This window comes from Macrobrachium rosenbergii, chromosome 53 (assembly GCF_040412425.1).
Source record: "Macrobrachium rosenbergii isolate ZJJX-2024 chromosome 53, ASM4041242v1, whole genome shotgun sequence".
NCBI classification, from domain to species: Eukaryota; Metazoa; Arthropoda; class Malacostraca; order Decapoda; family Palaemonidae; genus Macrobrachium; species Macrobrachium rosenbergii.
In genome coordinates, this window is record NC_089793.1 from 42,789,824 (window position 1) to 42,796,951 (window position 7,128).

The window sequence follows — 7,128 nt, forward strand, 5'->3', positions numbered from 1 at the left end:
CTGTGTATTCTTTATAGTCTGCCGCACCCAAATTATTTCCAAACACCTCCCTTCTAACCTCCATTTCAGCCTCTGTAAACCCATTATGCTCCCCCATTACCACTACTGATTCCATTCCCTCGCTCCACTTTTCTAGATCCACAACATAAAGTATTTCTTTGATACCTCCTAACTCAGTTATTATTACATTTTAACAATTCCACCCATGTAACCCCCTCATTTAACACCTTGTTTTTGACATTTTTGCTCACTATCGCTTTAAGTTTCACACTGCCTTCCACCACACACACCTTAACTTTCACCATACCAGCCATCCCTGGTTCTAAAATTATATACTCCATCAAAGCACCTTTATATATCCTTTTCCCCCTCACCATTAGGCTCACTTTCTCCCTGTAATTGATTATCCCCTACACTTTCCTCATTATTCCTACTTAATTCCTCATTATCACCCATGTCAACCACACTCCCCTCCATTTCCACAGCACTTATATATGGGATAAAACCCCCAGTTTCACCAACTGTTTTACCTCCTTTACTAGGGTATATAGAAATACCGATCCTATTTCATGCTGGATGCTCTCACCACCAAAACCAGTTCCTTTATTACCTGGGTCCCCAGCAAAAAAGCAGATATCTGCTGTTCCAACAACATCCAGTTTATGATCCTGTACATCACACACTTTATCCTCTGAACGCCTTAGCTGATACTGAGAAAACACTGATTGATAAAAGTCAAAGTCCACTATGCTGACTGATACCCCCATAACCACAAAAATTAAAAGACTAGACCCAGCTCCCTTCATTACCGGCTTCCGATCTCCTATATCTCCCAAAAGTCCTATGTGACATGAACATTTATCGGGTTTTCGTTTAGTCGCCCAGGCCGCGTAACAACTTCTGCCCAGGCCAAAATCCCTCCACCAAGGTAAGTAGTTCTGCAACTCGACCCTGCTCGCGACCCCACGTGCCTTGATACCTAACCCAGTCTTTCCCAGGTTGCCAAGATGCTGTCCGCGTCGCACCCCGCACATTTGCAATTTGCCGCCGCCAATCCGGTGACGATACTGGATTTAGCAGTTTTATGCAATGACGAGAGGTCATTACTCGTGTTTTTGATGAAAAGTGGCCTTTTGGGTGATTTCAGTGGTGTTTGTGGCCAGTGCAAAGAAGGCAGAGCCATCCCAGCCCAAAAGAGAAGATGAATCGAGTTGCCTGAATTCTCTGATGATTCTGATTTCGACCATGGTAAGTGTGGTTTTTTCAATTTATGGTTATACTTTTACTGGCTTTCTGGCGGGCTCCAGGGGGGCAAAGCCCCCACGGCCAGGTCAGGGCACGCCGTCCTATGAGAGGTTAGGTAGGTCAGATCTGGTTAGGTCAGGACCTGGCATAAGAGGACAGGTTAGGTTTATTTTTGTTAATTGGCTTTCTGGGGGTGTCCAGGGGCAGGTGAAGCCACCCCACCCAGGTTAGGAGCATGCTGCCGTATGTTAGGTTAGGTAGATAACATCTGGTTAAGTCAGGATCTGGCGCTATAGGAAAGGTTAGGTCTGTTTATATTATAGAAATGATGGTAAACATTAGCTTCCGTCCTGGCGCCATCTTGTTTGTATTCATCCACCACTTTTCTGGTTGGCTGGTGGTGGGTTTCGACTAGAAAACTGGCAGACGATAGCCTTGGCCAACTAAACTGTAGACGCTCCCATTTATCCTTTCTCTTTCATTTGATCTGCCCTCTAAAAATTCTGTCTATTTTGGGACTTCCTGGGTTACCTTCTTGAGGAGCTTTCCTATAGCTACTACCAAAATTCTAGGTTACTGGGCTATCATTACTCTTTTTGAGCGGTGAACAGAACTGCCAAGAATGTGAAGAACTCTTACACCCACCACAGTATTGAACTCAGCAAAACTTCTTCATATGCCCTTGCTTATTGCAGTTAAAGCAATGAATTTGTGGCGTATGATCCATAGATCTTTTATCACTCTCTACTTTACTGCAAAATCCACTAAAAGCAAAAGCTGAATCGCTCTGCGGGAAGTTCCTTTGACGCACCATCATGGTTTTCGGCATCCTATGAAAAAATCTGTATCTACTGTTGGGCATTTTGACATGCGCTTTTTGATTTGGGAAAAGATAAATGATTCACACGAGGTTGCCTCTACCAGACCATCAAAACAGCTCATTATTGCAGCTGGTATATCATACAGCAACTACGAGAAATGCAGCAACTTCTGAAAATTTTTAACGATACTGAATTGCCATGTACCCAGCCTGAGCCTTTCAATTTCTTAGCTAAATCTGAAGCTGCATCAAATAACTGCAAGCTAAAATCCACCGTAGAACTCTACCCTTTTTTAATTTTGTAAAATGCCCTATTGTCTCGAACCAAATCCCCACAGTCAACCACCTCATAGGCAGTTCTCAGAAATTTCCTCAAGTCATCCCAAGAGCAACATTTTCTGAATTCAAAGCTATGACAAGGCTTCCCAATATCTCTGACATCCAAAGCCATTAAAACATCCTTGGTGATTTTCTTCGTGGTCAAATGATTCTCAATACTTTCAATAAAAATCTCAACAGGTTGTCTCAAAACCCCATTCACCAAACCTGCAAAGGGCTGGATTGGCGAAACAAAAGTCATGACCATATGAATCAGAGTCTTATCATCTGATGTCTCCTCACCAAACATATCGCAATCTTTCTTGTTCTTATCTCTTCCTGAACGAAAAATATCCCTCGCCCCCAATAAAAACGACCAGATCTTAAAATCATACACTCTGAGGAAGTAAATCTACCCTCACCACGTGCAATCAGCTGAGCGACGATGTCATATCAATTTCAAGGTTAACTCCTGAGATCTCCCTACCATAAAAGAAAAAGAATCTCGGAAGTAAAATCCACCCTTTGATGTCGCCACTGCTTGCCTGCATACAAAAATTGCTGATCCAGCTACAAAAACCCCACCCCTTGTCACTTAGCAAAGAAACCACCCTTACATCCTACACCCAGCACAACCAGGAATAAGATGACAAGAAGAACAAAAAAGAAAAGAAAACGCCGAATAAAATCAGCGCATAAAAATAATATTTTCGACTCCCAATAATTCAGTAAGAAAAAACAAGACAGAAGAGAGAAAATAAAACAAACCAACTAAAATAAAAAACCCCAAAGGAAAACTCGCTTTTTCCCTTTTCTCGTATCCCGACAACTGCCAACCTTAACAAAATAAGCCCCACTCTAATCTAAGTGACAAAAATACTTAATTCAACTAACGTGTGTAAGTCAAACCGTGTTCGGCAAAAATAGTTCATCTGTGAATCTAACATATAACAAGTTAAAAACATGGTAAATAAGGACAATACTAAAAAGGAATAAAAATGATAAATGAATATCTTCCCCAAAAAACATCTTAATGGACACCAAAATTATAAATCGTCTCTTCCCATTTCATCCCCCAAACACTGATTAGTCTCCATTGTAATTGTGTGTCTTTTGTCACCAGTTCATTTTTGGTGGCTATATGCCATGACTGATTATGATTTCCACCCCCTTCGAAACATCTGCAATGAACAAAACCAACTCCCATTAAAATTAGAACTCATTCAGTTCATATCACACAAAAACATATTGAAAAGAAATAAAGACAAACACTGGGAGTTAAACACTGGAAAAGTTAGTCATTTTCTAGGTTCAACACTTACCCTTTCAGCAAAAAGGGAATCCCAGTTCCTGAGCTTTCTAACACGTCTTTCTGCTTTGGCTCTTCACAAAAGAATGTTTAACCCTTCACAGGAGCCTCCGCCCTAGCAATTTTCACAATGCACACACGAATGCACACTTCCTTTGAGACACCTAGAAATCTGATTAAAACCAGACAAAAGGCTCTAGAAGCTTCGATCCAGAACAGAGACAGAAAGTTCCTCCCGAACACGTGTCGCTGACACCTGCTGCACCCAAAGGTGACTATGAAAGGTGCTGAATTAGCAGATGGCCCTGGGTCACATACCTTCCATCTGTGAGATCACTGACTGTTGCAAGAGTTCGTATGTTGCAGGCACGTACACAAATACACCTGCACCCATTAAACTTAAACTTACATGTATATATATATATATACATATATATATGCATATATATATATATATATATATATATATATATATATATATATATATATATATATATATATATATATATATATATATATATATCAAGGATTGACAGTATTATTTAGACTAGGCCTAGTTGTTGGCATGACCAGACTCATTGGTAAGAGGAACTGGGTGCGATTCCAGAGCGAGGGAGAGCAACAGGTCTTGTCTCATTAAAACCCTTTATGCCTCTCTCAACTAAAGCAATGAATTAGGTATCTGATGGGCAGCCTATTTTAATGGGTTTTAGCCAGGGTAAAGAAGGGCTTAAGGTGGTCCGTATCATCACAAATACCAACTGAGATCGGAAGGATAAGACCTTCTGGAGAGACACTGTAGGGGAAAATGTTGAGGTATATATATATATATATATATATATATATATATACATATATATATATATATATATATATATATATATATATATATATATATATATATATATATATATATATATATATATATATATATATATATAATATATATATGTATATCTATACACATACGTTTGTGTGTATATATATATATATATATATATATATATATATATATATATATATATATATATATATATATGTGTGTGTGTGTGTGTGTGTGTGTGTGTGTGTGCGCGCGCGCGCGTGTGTTTCTTCTGTTTATGTATACGATGTATCAGATGCCTTGAAGTTTTCTGAACAGGAGGTTCAACATTGATTTAGCAACTAAGCTGGATATGGCGGTAACTGTCGTCTGATTTCTCTAAATCTACTCCCAACACGTTAGAGAGAAAAGCAATAAAACAAAGGAGCACTCAAACTACTACTTTTATGGGGAAAAAATTATGCTAATAATCTATCGGTGAATGAAGTTTCGCAGGTCAACATTACTTGTTATTCAGTGTCTCTCTGCATCTTTGTCTTTGTCCGCGGTCTCCCATTGTTAGTAATTTTGGATATTGAAGCTTTATCTTATTTTTCTTGGCGTTTGACATGCATAATGAGAAAGTTCACAACAACTCAGAGAACAGGGCGTTCCTGCTCTAATAGCGTGCATACGATGCATAAATATGTCGCTCCTCATCAGGATAACCGACTATGGTCTGATTGGGTATGAAAAATTAATGCTTTACATTTAATTAAGTATGACCTACGCTATTACTAGCAATATATTGCCTCTTTGGAACTTCAGGTTGGGGCACGGATACCCTCGGCTATATTGAGGGACGGGTATGTTAGTCCCATCCCAAGCAAGTAGCATAAATCCTCAAGGGGATACTGTGGTAAAGTCTTATGGTGGAATTTAGTCGCTTAAGCAGCTTAGGAAATAATTTAAAAATATTTTATCCTAATGTTCCTGGCTGTGAGAATTCTTTATGGATGTTGTTTCTTCTACCAGGGTAAAATGACTCGAATCCAGAATTTTTTTTATTGGATTGGTCATTTCAATTGAAAATTGAAATATGTTCCACAGGGTAGAAATGGCAAAGCCAAGGGTCAGATGAATTCAACAGTTCTCACCATTCCTTACTCAATTATGAGATGCATATGAAATCATCTGGTTAAATACACCAGATCCATGAAAAAACAATGAGGTATTAATATGTAGATTTCCTATTGGAAATTCAGGTTAGTAAATTAAATAAAGAATCTCTGTTGCCGCGGGGAAAGACTAGAATTCGTGCCTGGCAAAGAAAATTGCTCAGCGCTTAAACCACTGCGCTATTACAAATAGTAATAATAATATTTAATTGGGCTCATACGTTGGAATCACATACATTTATTGGAATTGAAATAGGTCCATCATCACTTTTGCAACGTAAGGTAAAGCTTCTTTTGATTATTATGGATAAACCCTCAAGATATGACCTTATGAGAGTGCTTGAATTTTCAAAGCTCTTCTTTCGTAGTTGCCGGAACAACATAAGAATTGAAAATCTCTTTTTCAGTTTCTGGCAGGTTACATTGAGAAGAATAAGACTCAAAAGGGAAGAAGAAAAGTTGATCAATTTCTTTTCTTTAGAGTACTTTTAATCATAAGATACATCTCTCTCTCTCTCTCTCTCTCTCTCTCTCTCTCTCTCTCTCTCTGGCCCGTTCCTCAGGGGAGTATAATTGGGGGCTACCTATCTAAACACTATAAACCAGGCCTCGATCGCCTACAAGAAAACAAAATGAGCCAACGATCGTATCTCCTGCGGCAGGACCGAGAATGGGATTCGAATCTTTAAACGCTGTTGCGTAAGAGCCAGTTTTGTGAACGCTGGATTCCCGGATGCTAATGCGTGATAAATCTAATGACATTTGGGTATAAGGTTGATTATCCTAATCGTTCTACAAAGGCTTCGACTTAGGTCGGCGACTCTATGATTCCCGGCCCAGTCCAAAGGATGAAAAAATTATAGGTTGATGTTAGGTTAAAAAAATTCACCTCATTATAAGATGATTGTTCAATAGACTGTTTTGTACTCGAGATAATGGCTTAAATTCGTTAGGATATTTTTTTCTAAAGTTTTTTGTGTAGGGTTGGCAGTCGATATAAGGTGTTATCTGATAAGGTCTTCCGTTGATCTTATCTTGTACTATCTCATTCTACCCGCTGATATGTGATTTGGATCACGGCTTTTAATTTGCGTTTAGTTAATTAATCCGCTTCCTTTGCAGTGGTTATTGAGTGGTTTTCGAAGGACTCTTAAACATTAAATTATGGTCAGAGCTGTAGTGGTCTTAATAAGAAAAAAGAATCACGAAAAAAATAGTATAAGGTACCTTAGGACGATAATCACCCCAGTGCTCCCCACCCCCCGGCTTTTCACCCTACCTGCGCCAAAAAAGAATGTAGCATAAAAAACAGAAACGAAAAGAGTTAGGTTTTTATTATTATTATCATTATTATTATTATTATTATTATTATTATTGAGATAGATTTAAGGATTTGTCCTTAGTATAGGGCTGAAGACTGAACTAAGACGACGTTCAAGAAGCTTGCCAGCAAGGT